Source organism: Plecotus auritus (genome assembly GCF_963455305.1).
Source record: "Plecotus auritus genome assembly, chromosome: 8".
Lineage (NCBI taxonomy): Eukaryota > Metazoa > Chordata > Mammalia > Chiroptera > Vespertilionidae > Plecotus > Plecotus auritus.
The window spans coordinates 18,939,465-18,957,695 of NC_137782.1; positions in this window are offsets into that span (position 1 = coordinate 18,939,465).

Below are 18,231 nucleotides of genomic sequence, written 5' to 3' on the forward strand. Positions count from 1 at the left end.
CCTGGAAGACCCATCATTGATCATATTTCCCTTATCAATTTCTAAGGCCATAAGCATATTCAGGTAACAGGTCTAAGAATAAAGTTTAGAAGCAGTCACTACCATCTCTGGAACTGTTATGCATATCTATCCAGGTTGAGAGACAGACTCGGGTCTTCTTAATGATCTTGGATATGCCTCATTGAAATTCATCTTAATGCAATTAAAAGGTACTGCCTTCCTATTAGTAAGGGACACATTCACAAATAACTTCATTATTATCATTTAAGGAGATATGAAAAGCCTCCATGGATGGAGTAGAACCCATTTTAGTCTTATTCCAAACACAAGAGAAGATTCATTTCCAAGACCACTCCACCTTATTATTTGAGTGTTCATGTAACCGGCTCTGGTTGGGGGTTGTGGATAGAAGTGAGGTCTCCACTTTCTGGCCAGAGAATGTGGTTGCCCATGTGAGAACCTTTCTACTAAGGCAATTGTAGAAACGCTTGTTGATATGGAAGTACCAATTTCAACAAGTTTTTCCTTGAATGCTGACCCATCACAAGAAACACAGTGCCCGGGAGAGTGGCCCAGACCCATAGCAGACTTATCATGAGTGAGGAGTAGATTGTGTTTAGACTTTAAAATGTTTTGTCTGCAGTATAAGCCTGCCCTAACTGAAATACAGAAGAGGTATTGTTTTCAAAAGGATTTCGATAGTGAATAGTAGAGTAGGCATTTTTTTAAAGCATGGTTAAAATAATAAAAAGATGACAAGTGTAGTTTGGGGACAAAATGAACAATTACATTTGACAGAAATACAGTGAGAAGATAATTAGCCAGAGGACATAGATTAGAATGTTAGCACTGGATTCATACTCAATTGTTGGCAACAGATCTGTTGTAGTGAGGTACCTATTAAGAAGAAAATTTAAAGTGAGCAGAGACTGGCAAAAAAAAAAGGAATATTTTTTTTTATGAGAGTCTAGGTAAGAGTAATAACATCTATAGCAAAATGGAGATAGGAGAAAAGGAAAGTAGGAAATATATTTGAAGAATATGGAAGAGCAAAACAATTTACTTGACTTGACAATAGACTGTTGGGGTGAGGGAGAGAGATGTCTCAAGAAGCTATAGTGAAGGTTGTTATAGCACAGGGACATTGTTAGTTAAATCGACTTTATGTGCCAGTCCATGCACCTAACATCTTTTGAATGGGATGCTCTCCTTTGGGTTTTACTGGTAAGCATGTAATTGATTTTGGAGTACAACCTATTTCTAAGATGGGATTGTCTTCTCGGGAGAAGATAGATTTGATATGTCACTAAACTCTCACTTTGTCTCAATCCTGATCCATATTATTTGGAATAATCTCAACACAGCCCATATCAATCATGTGATACATGTCACTTTGTCTGGCTAACACATATGCATGCTGAATTGACATCTGTTTTCCATACACATTTTCCCCAGGTTAGTTTGTACATGGAGCAAACATACAGATCTCCTTAAATTCACAAATATTAAGGGAAGAAAAGTGAAGGAGATTGCTGAAAAATAAAGAGTGCAAGTTCTTCTAAAGCCATAATGTGACTGAAGTTTAAAATAATGTCAGAAGCAAAAAGAATTAATGGTTAAGAATATAGTTTGGAGGTAAGCACATTGGATTTTGAATCTCTAATCTGCCACTATAAGACTCTATAAAGCTCAATTTCCATCGTGGAAAAAATAATCCACCTGGAGGGTGTGTAACTAAATGGGCTATTGCTCACAAAGTCCCTAGCACACTATATTTTCACCAAGGCGATTCTGTTATATGTAAGTCAGGTCATGCCACTTGTCTGGTCAAAATAGCCCACTTGCTTGGCAATGTCAAAAAAGTCCTGACATGACTGGGCCCCTGGAATCCCTTGGGCCTCATGCAGACCATTGACTCTCCTACCCTCACTTGCTGAGTCCCAGCCACTCAGATTGCTTGCTGCACCGAGACACACCAAGCTCTTTCCCATCCTGGCCTTCTCACTTGCTCTCACGCTAGGCTCCTTGCAAGAATTTTCCCAGCTGCCACCTTTGCAGTGAGGCCCACCTCCCTATTCTGGCTAAACAAGCTACCCCCAACACCTTCCACACCTCTCAGTTCTTCCATAGATGTTTCACCTTGTAAAACACATCTAACTTTCTGATTTATTTTGTTGGGCATCATTCCTTAATAGATGATAAGCACTATGAAAGCAGAGATTTTAACCTGCCTTGTTCATTGAGATAGAAAACTGCCTAGCACATTCTAGACACTTACTATTTGTTGAATAAATAAATTTCCAATATCATTATAACAGAAAGGTAATGCCAAAATAGGAAGAGCCCCTTATTTTTCATCCAATGCTCTGTTCTACTGATATTAAACTGTTCACGTGTGTCAGTCTGTTTCACCGCACATCTCCCAAGCATGCACTTTATGGAGGGCAGTGCTTGGCCCTGAGCTACGTGAGCAGGTAATACTAAAACAAACATGCACTCCAAGTTAAAATTTAGTTAAAGAGAAATAACAGTTGAAGAGCCCAAGCCAGATAAGGGCCTGAAGAGATATAGAAATTGCATAAGATTCTGATATTTTCAGTTCTTCCTGACTTTTTCCATTTAGAGTTTTCTCGATACAGAAGTCTTTATCAGATAGTAATAATAATCCATTATAATCTAGCTCTTACTATATGCCAAACATTATTTTCACTCTTTATATGGGTCAACTCACTTAGCCCAGCAATAATATATGAAGAAGGTACTATTATTATCATCTCCATTTTATAGATGAGGAAACAGGGAAGGTAAACACCTTGCCAAGGTTACATAACTAGTAATTGATGGAGCTCAGCTGCAATCCCAGGCAGCCTAACTGGACAGAGTGTGGCCTTAATTACATTGCAGCAGGCATATAATAAATAGTATTTTCCTACTAGTGGCCCGGTGCACTAAATTTGCGCACATTAAAAGGGAATTAATTACAGGAAATATTTTAATATTGCTATTTGCCCTTTCTCTATAATAGAAGTGTCAGAGACGAAAGAAAACTAGTAAAATGTATATGAAAATCTTTCCCTGTCAGAGTCTGGGGTACGCCACGGGACCCAGAGTCAAGTCCCCGCCCACCCGCGTGCACCTCGAAATCGTGTGTGACCCAGACCTGGCCAGCCCCACTCCCATTGGGCAAGATCAAGACCTGGCCGACCCAACCCCCATCAAGCCCCACCAGGCAGGGGGCTCAGTCTCAGGTCCCCTGGCCCAGTGCCAGGTGGGGGGTGCAGCCTCAGGTCCCCAAGCACATGCCAGGTGGGGGTGCAGCCTCAGGTCCCCCAGTTCGGGGCAAAGGGCATGGCCTGAGGTCCCCTGGCCAGGCACTGGGCGCGGGACACATCTTGGGGTCCCCTGTCCAGCCCTGCTGGGCAGGTGGTGCGGCCTGAGGTACCCCCATCAAGCTTCACTGGGTAGGGGGCATAGCCTGAGGTCCCCCGTCAAGCCCCACTGCGTGGGGGGCGTGGCCTGAGGTCCCCTATCAAGCCCCGCTGGGCGAGACGTGCAGCCTCAGGTCCCCCACCCCAGCCGGCTCCATTTAGCCTCAGGTCCCTGCTGATCACTTGTTATGGGAACTGCACCTACACTGTGGGCGCAGCCATCTTGTATTATGGGAACCCTGCCTCTGCTGTGGGCATAACCATCTTGAGTTACAGGAACCCCACCTCTGCTGTGGGCGCAGCCATCTTATGACAGCATGATGATTAATTTGCATATTACCTATTTATTATATAGGATGTGAGTCAGGTGAGGCATAGTTAACATTTCTCAGCTGAATCCTAAATGTCCATTTTGCCCTTCCCTCCACTGGCATCACAGTGGGTGAATGTGACAGTTTGAAAGAGAGATAGAGTGATAAGATAGGACAAGCCCTGGTTTGGGGGTCAGGGGACATACCTTCCTAGAGATAGTGGCTGTGTGACCAGGGTCAGATACTTCAGCATCACTAGGCCTCAGTTTTCTCATTATAGAAAAAATTCTGCTATTGGATGCAGTAACTCTTATGGTTTCCTACAGAACACAATCTATGATTCTGTAATACAACCAGAAAAGCCCTGTGTTGTTTGGCAGCCAGCAGCATGAATTTGAGAGCAATAGGGAATATGGTTAAAGGATAGAGTCATCCATATTTCACTTTAAACTCAGATCAACCTCTCTGGGGGAATTTAAGAATTGGATATATATGGGAACAAACATGATCAAACATAACAGCTTTGGAATTATATCCCACTGCAGAAGTGTCAAGAGACTAGGAACAGCCAGGCAAAGACAGCAAGAAAATGAGCCCTTCACTGACTCCTTGTCAACTGGAAATATCCAATCACTCTCAGAAAATTTGTTTCAAATGCATAATAATGTTAATGAGTTCCAGCTGCACCCTCTCCTCCCCACCATCACTCAGTTCCCATTGGCTCAGGAACCACTCACCTTTAAGAACAATAAGACATAAAGTCACTCTCATTTAAAAAGAAACAAAAGCATTCTTGATGGATATTTTAAAAGTTCAGGTAAAGTCAAATGGAGTGAACAGAAGGGTCTTATCATTATAACGTCTGTCACCAGCTGAAGAAAATGCAGGGCTGGGGCCTCTAATTGCGGTGGAGGAAATGTTGGTTGGAGTGGCTGGCACCAGGGCTATCTATGTTCAGAGTGACTGGACTTTGGAGAAATGGGAACAAGGCCTGAGGGGCAGGACAGGGTCAGATCAGCTCCAGTGTCTGAGCTGCTTGTCAGTGAGCCTGGGAATGAGCCCGGGAATGCTCTGTGTGGAAGAAGGGAAAACACTCATTAGGATGTTACCTGGGGCAGGCGTTAGAGAAAAGGACAGTGGACTTAGATACCTAGGCCAAGTACAATTGCAAATTAAAGCTTGTCACTGTGAGCACACCGGATACTCTCAAATCTTAGAAGTGTATGTCCTTTCCGAAAATGTTTTTTTGATTGAGATTTCAGGTCAAGTCACAAGAGAAAATAGGAAAAAGGAATATTATGGTTTTCTCATATAATTTAGATAAAGGTGTATAACATAATAACTTCTGTAATCAAACAGAAGTTAATATACATGGTGGGCCAAAAGTAGGTTTACAGTTGTTCAAATGGAAAATAATACAATAGTTAATTAAAAATACTACAAGAATAAACTCTGTGTTTCCCATACTAACAACTGTAAACCTACTTTTGCTCCACCCTGTAATGTGCCAATCAATATTTACAAAGAACTGTATAGTAATTATAAAAATGTTACTTTTTAATGTAAAAAGATAGTGACTGTTTCCCTATCCATCCAATATGAGAGGATGGATTAGGCAGAGTCAATTGGCACATCAGTTGGAATGTGTGTGTGCTTCCCAAGAAGACACCGTGTCATGTCCTGAATTTAGGGAACTCCAGCTAGCCTACCTGACCAAATGCTTGTGCCCTCTCTTCCAGGATTTATCCCAGTGGCAGCTCATCTCTTACCTCACACCATCCCTCATGAGATGTGGACGAGGACTCATAGGTAAAGGTACTGAATAAGTTAATTTGACAATGTTGTAGAATTACATCCAGCACCTACCAGAAAGGAGGTGTCTCCCATTATAGGCTGACGGTAATCACTACAAGACCATGCCTGAGTGTTGTTTACTTCTCTATTCCCCATGCCCAAAGCAAGTGATTAAAGATTATTCAGTAATTGATTATTCATTCAGTGAATGAATCAGGGAATACATAATTATCTTATGTACCAAATTCCTCACTCTAAAAGAAAACAAATAAATAAAATAAAATAAATAAAACAAAAAACAACTGATACAGACATTTTCTATTAGTGTTAAATGCCTGTTCCATTAGACAATAGACATGAATGTTGTTATTCCTCGTCTTCTTTCTAACTGCCTCCCTCCCCACTCCCCATTCCCACACTTTCAGTCTCTCCCTCTAACTAGCCCTGTTTTCCACCACCTCCCTTCTATTGTCTGGTGAGATAGTGGAGGAAACCAGAAAAACAAACAAAGAAAACTCATCTCTAAAACATTCATATTTTATTATTATTCTAGCCAAGTTGAGGTGAAATAAACTCAGAAAAATAAGGATGTCATCATAAAGAAAATGAGAAGTTATGTGTGATTTTTTTTCTTTCTGTAATTTTCACATGGTTATCAGCACCTCTGTTTTATAGTGGTTTTAAGGCTATTGTATAGTGGAAACCTGGCTACAAAAACACAGATTTGCTTTCCATCATCACAACATGGACCTCACCAGGTGAAGATGCAATTTGTATTTTAAAATACACATTAAATTCCATTCCAGTCCCCAAAGCAAGACTTCCCGGCTTTCTCCAGCCTGCCACAGACAGATCCTCGCTGCTTGAAGCAAACCTGATATATGGAAATCAGAATTCTCGTAAACTCCAAGGTGATTCTTTCCTTTACAGAGTACTCACCAAAATGTTCCTCAGAAATAGCTAGTTCCTCCTCTGCATTTAAATGATAATATGGCATACAAAAAGGCCATCCGCAAAGAAACTTGAACTCCTTCAACTATGCTTTTAAATGAAGCAAGGACAGGGATGTACACAGGAATAGTGATTTCTATTTTCCAAAGTATTGTAATAAATTATCACACTCCAATTAAAAAATGGTAACTTCTAAAGACCAAATAGGGTGCTGGTGTTCAGGATTCAAGGATTATAAAAGACATAGGCTGTGCTTTCAGAAGCATATGCTTGACTACACAGAGAGCTAGGTAAACATTTAGAACAGTGCATGCTATGTCCCCTTGTTAAATACAAGACAACCAGCCCCAAATGGAGTTGCTTCTGGTAAGCTCCACATCATTAAACTAAACTTAACTACCGAGGAAGAAGGACCCAAGATGGCGGCGTAGGTAAACACCTACACTGCTGCCTCGCACAACAATTTCAAAACTACAACTAAAAGACAAAACGTCTATCACCCAGAACCACGGGAAAGCTGGCTGAGTGGAAGTTCTACAACTAGAAGGAAAGAGAAAAGAGCATTGAGACGTGCACAAGCGCTGAAAAGTTGAGGTACGGAGGCATGCGAATCGGGCTGGCGGTGAGTGTCTGGGAGCGCTGCTTCTTTCAACCCGAAGGCAGACAAGCTCCCGATTACTCTGAACTCCAGTTTCTGGGGAGACACGGGGGATCCAAACTCCTACGGTGAGAAGCTGGACAGTCTGCCATCGTGTCAGAAAGTGAGAGTGGCTTGCTTGCAGGGCTGCGCAAAGGAATAATTGTTTACTGCGCTGGAGCATGGGGCGCAGGGATGCGGTCAGAGACACAGAGCCTGCTTACTGGCAGCCATCACTGTTTGCCATGCCCTAGCCTAGTGACTCCCTGAGACCCCGCCCCGCACAACCTACAAACCCACCCAAGCTCCAAGCAGCAGCTTTAGCATATGAATTTCCTGCCCTATCGCAGCTTAACCTAGCAAACTTGCAGCCTGTGTCAGACAGCTCCAAAACCTCCAAACCCCAAGCAAAGAGGAGAAAACTGTAGTTCTTGCTGTAGCGCCTGCTGGGTGGCCTCAGACAGTAGCTGACCTGCACCCCATTGGAGATCCAGAAGCCAGTGTACCTAGTGGTCAGTGTGAGACACCAGATTTCAACTCCTCACATCCATAAGTGACACATTCAAGAGGCAGACTCAGTGAGCACCAAAGCCCCACTGAAACAAGTCCTGTACCATAAGCATGTCTCCAGCACAGCAGTTCTTCCATTATAGACACAGTGGGTCCTCACAGCCAATTGGCCTGGAGGTCAATTCCTCCCAGTGTACCAATAGCAATCAAGGCTTAACTACACCAAGACTTTGCACTCAGCCCACAAAGGGGTGTACCAAGAGCATCCACCTCAGGTGATTGGGGAGGCTGAGCTACTGGCCCCTATAGGTCACCTACCACACAAAGCCATTCCATCAACAGAGGGAAGCAGCAAAATGCGGAGACAAAGAAACATGTCACGAATGAAAGAAATGGAGGAAAGCAAACTACTGGACAACATAGAGTTCAGAACCACATTTATAAGGTTACTCAAGAATCTTCTAAAAACCGCTGAGGAACTTAGTGAGACCTTTAAGGATCTTAATGAGAATGCCAAAAAAATGGAAAAGGACCAATCAGAAATTAAGCATACACTGTCTGAAATAAAGAATATACAGAAATTCAACTGTAGATCAATGTACCCCAAGAATCAAACCAAAGATCTGAAATATGAGGAAACAAAAAACACCCAACCAGAAAAACAAAAAGAAAAAAGAATCCAAAATATGAAGATAGTGTAAGGAGCCTCTGGGACAACTTTAAGCATACCAACATCCAAATTTTGGGGGTGCCACAAGAAGAGAGAGAGCAAAATATTGAAAACATATTAGAAGAAATAATGACAGAAAACTTTCCCTACCTGGTGAAAGAAATAGACTTATAAGTTCAGGAAGCACACAGAACCCCATACAAGAGGAATCCAAAGAGGACCACACCAAGACACATCATAATTAAAATGCCAAGGGCAAAAGACAAAGAGAGTCTTGAAAGCATCAAGAGAAAAACAGTTAGTTACCTATAAGGGAGTACCCATACGACTGTCAGCTGATTTCTCGGCAGAAACTATGCAGGCCAGAAGGGAGTGGCAAGAAATATTCAAAGTGATGAAGAGCAAGAACCTACAACCAAGATTACTCTACCCAGCAAAACTATCATTCAGAGTTGAAAGTCAGATAAAGAGCTTCACAGACAAGAAAAAGCTAAAGGAGTTCATCACCACCAAACCAGGATTACATGAAATGCTGAAGGGTATTCCTTAAGAAGAGGAAGAAGAAGAAAAAGGTAAAGATAAAAATTATGAACAACAAAATGACATCAAATACATACCTACCAACAAGTGAATCTAAAAATCAAGTGAATAAAAAATCTGAAGAACAGAATGGACTGGTGAATATAATAGAATCAGGGACATAGAAAGGGAGTGAACTGACAATTTTCAGGGGGAAGGGGGTGTGAGGGGTGAGGGAAGAGATTGGACAAAAATCGTACACCTATGGATGAAGACAGTGGCGGGGGGTAAGGGCATGGGGTGGGGTGGGGTGGGGAATCAGGTGGAGGAAAGCTATGGGGGAAAAAAAAAGAGGAACACCTGTAATAATCTGAACAATAAAGATTTATTTAAAAAAAATAAAATAAACTTAACTACCATTTTGTCTCTTGCAGAAAATAAATTTTAAACCAGTCTTTCAGAAATCTGCCTCATAGACCCCGACCTTCTCTTAAAGGAAGGGGACTTTGCAATATCCAACCTGCTTTTTGTGCCTAATATAATTTTTAAAAATATATTTTTATTGATTTTTTAGAGAGAGAGGAATTGAGAGGGAGAGGGGGATAGAAACATCAAAGATGAGAGGATCATTGATTGGCTGCCTCCTGCATGCCCCCCACTGGGGATTGAGTCCGCAACCCAGACATGTGTTCTGACGGAAAAATGAACCATGATCTCCTGGTTCATAGGTCGACACTAAACCACTGAGACACACTGGCTAAGCTAGTATAACTTTATTGTTCCCTCTCCCTTCTGGCTACAAAAGTCTTTCATTTCATACAGCTCCTCAGAGCGCCTTTCTCTCTGCTAGATTGGATGCTACCTGATTCAAATTGACTTTCCCCCAAATAAACTGAAAATTTTAATATGCCTCAGTTCATCTTTAACAGGTCTGGGGTCAGAAGAGTAAACCAAAAGAGATCCCTGACAGTCCCCAAAAGCCATGAGCAACCGGGTGCATAACCTGCTGAACCCCTCGGCTGTTTACGCATTGGGGCATAGGTAAGGCCCTCTTAGATCCTAGCTCTGCCCCTTTTGCATTTGGAGTTTTCCGACTGTAGTTGCACTTTTTTTTTTTTTTTCCTGGATTGTATCCATCTGGAAACTATCCGGAATCAAACTGGGTCCCACTTGGAAGCTGAACCTGTGTCAGATTGAATCCCAGGTCTGACCAGGTTCAACTTAGAAACTGGACAGAATTTTGGATGGGACTAGTCTGACTTAAACTGGACTGTGTCCCATGTGAGGCCTCTGGTGGATAAAATGTTATTTTAAGGCAGGCTAACCTTACCAAAGATAATTTGGGATTGTAGTGGCCACAGTGGGTAACTTTTAACTTTGATAAGCTTATCCATTTATGAGGTGCCCTAGAGATAAAGGGATCTCAGCCAAACACTATAAAGGGTAGAGAAAAAATTAGTTTCCTCCTTTACAATTTCTGGTGACTAGCATGAGACCTGCTGGGCCTCCCCACTAGCTCCAGAGTCTGCAGACGGGATCCTGAGAAGAACAGACACCAGCAAAGGATGAGAATTCTTACCAAAATCAGCTTTCCCCCCTTTTTTATCTGTGATGGTCCGGTCCAGAGAGGAAGGTAAACACTCATGTTTTCCCTTTCTTTCCAAATTCAGATTGGTAGGAGAGAACATTGTAAGAATTAGGTCTTTGAATTGTAACTTGTGAACTTGCTTCTGGGTACCTACTGGTCATTAATCCTTTCTATCCCAGGGAGAGAGTGCTATTTTGTGTCCTGAGAACTTGGTTTGGCAACCACCAGGACCCCCAAAATACGGCTGGACAGAAATGTGGAATGTATCCTATTTGTAGTTAGATATGGTTGTACATAAATGTGGGTTTCACTCCACAAAGCTCATTTAAGTGTGCTGATTTAACATGACTTTAGAGTTATCAGCTTAAATATCATACTTTTATTCTACCTAGCTTTACTAAAAGTCAACTGAGCTCATGTTATCTCAGTTACAGAAATTGTCAGCAAGAAAGATAACTTAAGATGATGGTTAACTGTTTAATGTCTCATGAAATTAGCATGAGTAATCTATAATAATAAATGTGTAATATGCTAATTAGACCGGACAGCCGAACAACCTTCCAGAGGTCATTTCAGACATCCTTCTGATGAAGCCATGGTGGTAGGGACTGAGGCAGAGGCAGTTAGGGGTGATCAGGCAGGCAGGCGAGCAGTTAGGGGTGATCAGGCAGGCAGGCAGAGTAGTTAGGGGCTATTAGGCAGGTAGGCAGGCAAGCTGTTAGGAGCCAGGGGTCCAAAATTGTGAGAGGGATGTCTGACTGCCAGTTTAGGCCTGATCCCAGGGAATCGGGCCTAAACCGGCAGTTGGACATCCCCCAAGGGGTCCTGGATTGCGAGAGGGTGCAGGCCAGACTGAGGGACTCCCCGCCCCGTGCATGAATTTCATGCACCAGGCCTCTAGTCTAAACATAATTATTAAGAACAAGTAAATTAAATAGATGTAAGATAAAAGTTTACAAACAAAAAGTTTTAATAATTATTCTTTATGATAAACTATTTAAAAATAGTTTCTAAAATGTTTGGTAACCCCAAATCTTAAAGTTTCTCTATAGAAATTAGTCAAATGATGGATAACCATTGAATATCTCACTCTTCCAAAAAAGATAATAAAGCACTGAAATGTTAATTACTGAACATAGGTTCATTCACTTTTGGATTCCTTTTACAGAGAAACTAGAATTAATTAGGTCTATTTGGGCAAGCACATTTTGTGCCACATTGAAAAAATCACTATGAGAAAAAATATGTTTTGAGAAATTATGAAATGTATTTATAAATTTGCCAATCAACATAATGCTACTGTAACAGACAGTCCACAATTGCTTACTCCTTTTTTTTCACTAAGAATTGAGGATTCTAAGGGTAAGAATTCTAATTGATACATATTACCAAATTACATAGAAATAATAAGTGTAAAAGGAAACAACTCTGTATGGAAAGTAGTAAGGAAAGTAAAATAAATGATTGTTTCAGCATGAGAAAGGAAAAAAAAACATGGAACACAATATGAAAGAGTTGTAGAAGGTTTTTGAAAAGGGAATCATGGGAAAGGAATTTCACATGTGGTCTAGCTAAGATTGAAATGGGTTTATTTATATTTTTAAATACTGACTAATATCGAAGTCCACTGGTTTAAAATTAGAATCTGGTTTTCTCTCTGTTAAAAGACAGTTTTGTTGGATTAGTGGTTTGCTTTACATAAGAGACAGTGAAAGTTTTTGTTTTAAATTTTGTGCAATCTACCTGGAAAGCAAAGATTTTATGTCTTACCAAAATAATTTACTGTTTTTGCACTGCCTTGTTCTGAAGCTGTGGTATAGTTTAGGTTCTAGTTAAGTTCACATACAACCTAGGATCCTAAAATATCTGGTATATTTCTTTGGTACACCACTGTCTCTATATAGTATCATACAGATAGTAAACAACAAATTTGACTTTCCTAATTAGTTGATTATATTGATCTTCTCAACAGTTATGTGAATCCCTTACATTCCCTCCTTGGCCCTCTAATGGAGATATCAAACGCCAGTTGTTAATTGCCTGAAGTAGCCAGCAAGAACAAACCTAGTTGAATCCTCTAGCTCAAATGCAAGTTAAAAAAAAAAAAAGTATACACACACAAATCAGTAGGGCTAAGTCAGCCGTGGGCAAACTACAGCCCACAGGCCGGATCCGGCCCGTTCGGCTGTTCTATCCGGCCCTCGGAGCCGAAAGAGCGGAGGGTTCTCTTGCTCTCCCCTCCGCTCCTTCAGCAGCAGCAGTGTTAACATGGCAACTTCGGGAAACACAGCCGCAGCTCCTTCTTCTGAGTGGGCGGATTTATATCCGCCCATTCAGTAGAAGGAACAACCTCTCAATCTTCCAGAGGCTCCTTGTAATGCCCGCGGACGGGTCCCCGGACATCACCCTGGGAATGCGGAGACACGTTGGTGACGTAGGGAGACACGCCCCTGGAGAGCACAGTATCAGAGCATTAGCTAAAAAGACCAACAACATTGTTCCCACTGAAGTGGATGTTTTAAAGACCAAAAACCTTTCAACCAGTCTATATTGCCATCTACATCCAAGTCCCGGGCATAATTGGAAGTTGCACTAAAGAAAATGTTTAATTTACTGTTTACACATTTTGTTCTTTTCTATTTGTTTTAGTTTTAAATTACTTTATTATATTTAAGTTTAATTTGAAAGGCTTTTGTACCTTTCCTTTGTTAGGCAATTTTATTTTGCCTTTGCCATCTTCAATATAAGGTATGTTATTGTGCTATGATTCCTCCATTTTTTGAAGTTTCAAATTATAATAATTAGTGTTTACATTCTTCTTGTTAAAATGTTTGAAATGAATAAAACTATTGAAATAAAAAAAAAGACCGTACCCTTTTATGTAATGATGTTTACTTTAAATTTATATTAGTTCACACAAACACTCCATCCATGCTTTTGTTCCGGCCCTCCGGTCCAGTTTAAGAACCCACTGTAGCCCGCAGGTCAAAAAGTTTGCCCACCCCTGGGCTAAGTAATTAACTAATACTTAGTAGAATGGGCTTTTAAGTAATACAAACCTGTCTCTCTTACTTCCTAGCTATACAATTTTGGGCAAGTAATTTTACCACAATTATCCTCAATTTCATCAACCATGAAATAGAAATTATAATAAATATATTTCTCATAGATTTTGTGAGAATGAAATTAGATCATTTTGATAAAGCCTTTAGCACAGTGCCTGGTACACATAAAGTGGCTTGGAAAACATTATTGTAAATCTTTGAATTATTTTATTCTGAAAATTGTGCTGTCTAGGATTGTGCCCTTTGATAACACACCAGGCACTCAAGAGCATGACTTGAAAGAATCTTGGATTGAAGGAGAACCAACATTCTTTAAAGTCATTGCCAGGGCCATTCTTTTCCCAACCCAACATAAGTGGAATTAGGTATCACTGTTTCCACCATCCTCACATGACTTTTTTGCTCCTTCTCTTGATGAATATTCCTTCTTGCTCTAGAATCTTATGCCTGTATGAATTTCCCCTTGATGAAAAATTGCTTTCATATCCTTTGTACTGTTATTCTCCATTTATTTCTCACTTACAACCCCCTTTTCTGTCTCAAAGGACTCTGGGTGCTGACTTTTAAAGACTGAATTGTATATTCTGTTTTTCCCTCTGGCTTCCAGTTGGGTTTGGACAGTGGGAGGCACCACCAGCAAGAGATAGAAGGGGAGAAGGAGGGAGAATCCAGAGAGACGCTCGCTCTGTTCTCTCCCTGTTTTGTCATCATGGCCTGGCAGTGTGTCTCCCACCCTGCCCCCCCTCCCCCCGCCGCAACACACACACACACACACACACACACACACACACACACACACACTTCACAGACAGCTCTCTTCCTTGCCCTTTGGCCTCAGTAGTGATAGTGGCCTCTTGCTATTAGTCCCAGGAATCTCCATGCCCTTTGTTGATTTCCTTAATGCTGTTCTATAAATAATTTTATTTAGAATCCCACCCCTGTTGTTTCTGCTGGGAAGCTAGCTAGTTGTCTATTTTCATTTTCATATAATTGTCACTTTTTTGGTCTATCCATCCATTTATTTAACCATCCACTCAAATTCAAACATAACAATTACTATGCTGAGACATTGGGAAACAAATAAGAAACAGGAATTGGAGGTATTGTAGTGGAGCCTGAACCCTACTGTGGAACTGCAGAATATCCAAAGAGACTACCAGCACTCTAGTTTGCCGAGAGATACTTGATCAGTTGCCTTGTTGGAGCTGTAAGGGAATATATAGATAGATAGCAGAGAATAGGATTAGAACTCATACTTAGAGGTAGGATCTGCATATTCTGCTCTCTTCCCTCTAAGACACACACACACACACACACACACACACAAACACACACTAATGAGAGGGTTCAATATGCCATGTCAGCAATGGGACAAATTAGAACTTTCAAAGTATGTGCTAATAATGATGCAGATGATCTGGAATGGCTGAAATGTGCAATATCCAGAAGCTGAATATACACTACAGAATAGCAAAAGGCATCCGAATTTCAGATTCTGCATGAAATCACAGAATCTAAGTTCCAAAGAAAAGAATCCTATTGAAGATCAAAAGCTGGTTCCTAGTGTGATTAAGATAAACCTACCTCTCATGACTCCTTTCCCTCCCTGTTTAGGACTAATGATTGCAAATGGAGTTACATTTTAACAAGAATTAGAGACAGGAGTAAGGCATTGTAAAACTCCATCAAATAAATGACATCTGGAGGAATACTTTGGAAACTTAGGGCCTTGGTGGCCCCTCACAAGTATCCTGTGTAGGCAGTCACTTCCTCCACCTACACACATGGGCAGCCCTGCTCTGCTCCTGCTGCCTGGGAAGGGCTCATCTGTTACTTGTGCCATTTTCTTAGTATCTGAATGCCCTCAGGTGAGGGTGGATGAACTTGCCCTTGGCTCTCTTGGTGTGAGGCATCATCTGTCATGCCGTATGTCTTTTTAAATTTTTCTTGGCTCCAACCTTCCCATTTTGTTATCACAAGTAAGATTGCAGGCAGTTCCAACTGTGAGCTATTTGAATTCTCAGGTGTGTGTTTGAGGGGATCAAGACCTGTGCCAGGAATATAGGTTAATGCCTGGGCCAAACACAAATCCTCCTTTATCCGGTTCTGGAGAAATCCTGGAGGTGACTGTTAGAATAACTCACAGCAGTTATAACAGGTTCTCTTCTGAGAAGAGATCCAGTGGGTTCATCCACCCTATTTTTTAGACAAAGGTGATGAATTGATTAGTCTGAACTGAATTTCTGTTATATGTAGCATTTTGTGAGTAAAATCCCATCTATAACATGCTCATGCCCATTTATACTGGATGCTGTTGTAGTTCCCACATGCCCACCTTCAGGACTGGGATATTAATTTCCCCAGGTGCTGCAAGTTTCCCCAGTCTGTCCTTCCCCACAATTGGCTTTTGGCAGCTCTGTCCAAGATCATATCCCTTTCCTGGGGGCCAGCTCTCCTTATTTTGTGGAATCACAGCAAAATGTGATAAAAGCCTGACCCCTTTGCCCTAATTTGGAAAAAATTCTTCAGGGCTAATTTCAGAACCCCAAAGGAATCAGCTTAGGCCTCTGTTGCTACTATATTACAGCCCAACTTCTTCTGTCTGATGCTGCATCCTTCATTTACCCCTTCCCACAGGTGTTGCTCCTTAGAGCACACTCTCCCGTGAAATGTGTGTCAATTTCTGTCTCAGAATTGGTTTTCAAAGAAAATTGACTGAGGACATCCATCATCCCAGATGTTCCTAAAATGCTAAGACATATTCTGTATAACATCTGAAGAACACTTTCCTATCCATTGTTCCATTAGAGCCTTGGCACCATTCTCCAGAGTGTCATGGTGCCCCTTACAACTCATGAGTTACACATCCAGACTATGTACTTCTCTGGATAAATTGAACAGTCCCCTTGCAAATGTACTATCCTGTGTTTCTGCACTGTCACCTACTCCTCCACATTTATTCAGCCTTTTGCTCCAATGATCTCCCACAATACTGCTCTGGGTTGTATCTTAATTGCCCTACTATTTTATTCATAATGAAAATAAGGATGGAAAAGATTTCAAATATATATAATCATACTTGTCAATTGTTCCTCAATAAAGTCAAAAGAGGATAAAAATATTTAATTTATTATTTAGATACAATAATGAGGTCATAGAAGACTGAACCTGATTCTCCAGCATGTGGTACCAGGGACCATATCATTGGCATTGCTACGCAACTCATGGGGAAAATAAGGGAAAAAGATCTAGCTCCCTACATGCCTTTGTCAGGACTTGCAGGCATTATTTTCCCAACCCTAAGAAGCCCAGGGAAGGAGAGAGAGACCTGGAATGAACAAACTCGTAAGGGAATCTTGGGATTATTAGAGAAAGTTCTAGCCTATTATCCCAATACATGAAACCCCCCTTAAGAAAAAGGGAAATGAGGAAGAGGTAGTTTTTCCTAAAATGTGATGTGATTCTTTTTTCCTATTAAAATTCCCCCTGTGCAGCGTTCCCATTTGGCATCCACAGTGAATAACTAAGAAAATCCAGTAAATGATTTAAGGTCACCTGGCTAACTGATAGAAAGCCAGGTACTAGCTCCTAAGGAGGCCAGGCCTTGCCATCTCAGATCTATAGTGACAATGGTCTCCTCAGTATGCAGGGAAGCTGCATGGCTCAGAAGGTGGGTAAACGGAACTCTCATTTTAATTTAGATAACCTTTTGATAAATATTTGTTTCCACTAACTCTCTCAGGATTGTCTTATAAGGCTGATTTATGTTCCCTTTGCTCCTCTACCTCTCTCTGTGTCCAGCATTGTATTCATTCATCACAACAGTCATTGAAATCATGTAGTAAACTATTTTTTAACTGAGAAAATATCAAAAGTAATAACTGCATACATCTTTATTGCTTATTTTTAAATTTAATTAAAACATATTTTGTATAGGCAAGAGATTAAAATGGCTCAGAAATCAAAGATACAAGTAAAAGTACAGTGACTAGTATCCATGTGAAATCATGTGCCAAACACCAGTTCCTTTCATAAACACACACACACACACACACACACACACACACACACACACACAAACTATGATCTTAGGTCCGCAGCCTTCCTTTCAGAGATCCACTATGTATGTTCTAGAAGTTATATAAAAATATGTATAAATATATTCTATCCCCTCCTGTTATACAGAAGTAGATGAACATAATAGTTTACACATACTTCTGCACCTTCTTTTCTTCAATTAACAAGTTATGTTAGAGGCCATTCTCATCAGTACAGAAATATTTTTTAATTCTACTTTTTACTGCTAAATAGTATCTCCTTGTATCAATCAACCATAAGTATGTGTTTTAAATTGTCTCCTATTGATGAATGTTAAAAATTTTCAAGTGTTTGTTATTAGAAGCAAACAGCAATCTATAATAATAAAAAGGTAATATGCTAATTAGACCAGATGTCTTCCAAATGTCATTCCAGACATCCTTCCTGATGAAGCCAGGTCTGGAGGGAAGGCAGCCCAGGTCACAGGTGCCTGCAGGCAGCCTGGGTCCCAGGTGCCTGCAGGCAGCCTGAGGGAAACCAGCCCAAGTCTCGGGTGCCTGTGGGCACCTGGAAGAGGGAAGCATCCCGGGTCCCGGGTGTCTCCTGGCGGCCAGAGGAGGGAATCCCAGGTCCCGGGTGCTAGAGGGAAGCCAGTGCCGGCAGCTGGGGGGTGGAAGATCTATTCTTGCATGGATTTCGTGCATCAGGCCTCTAGTTAAT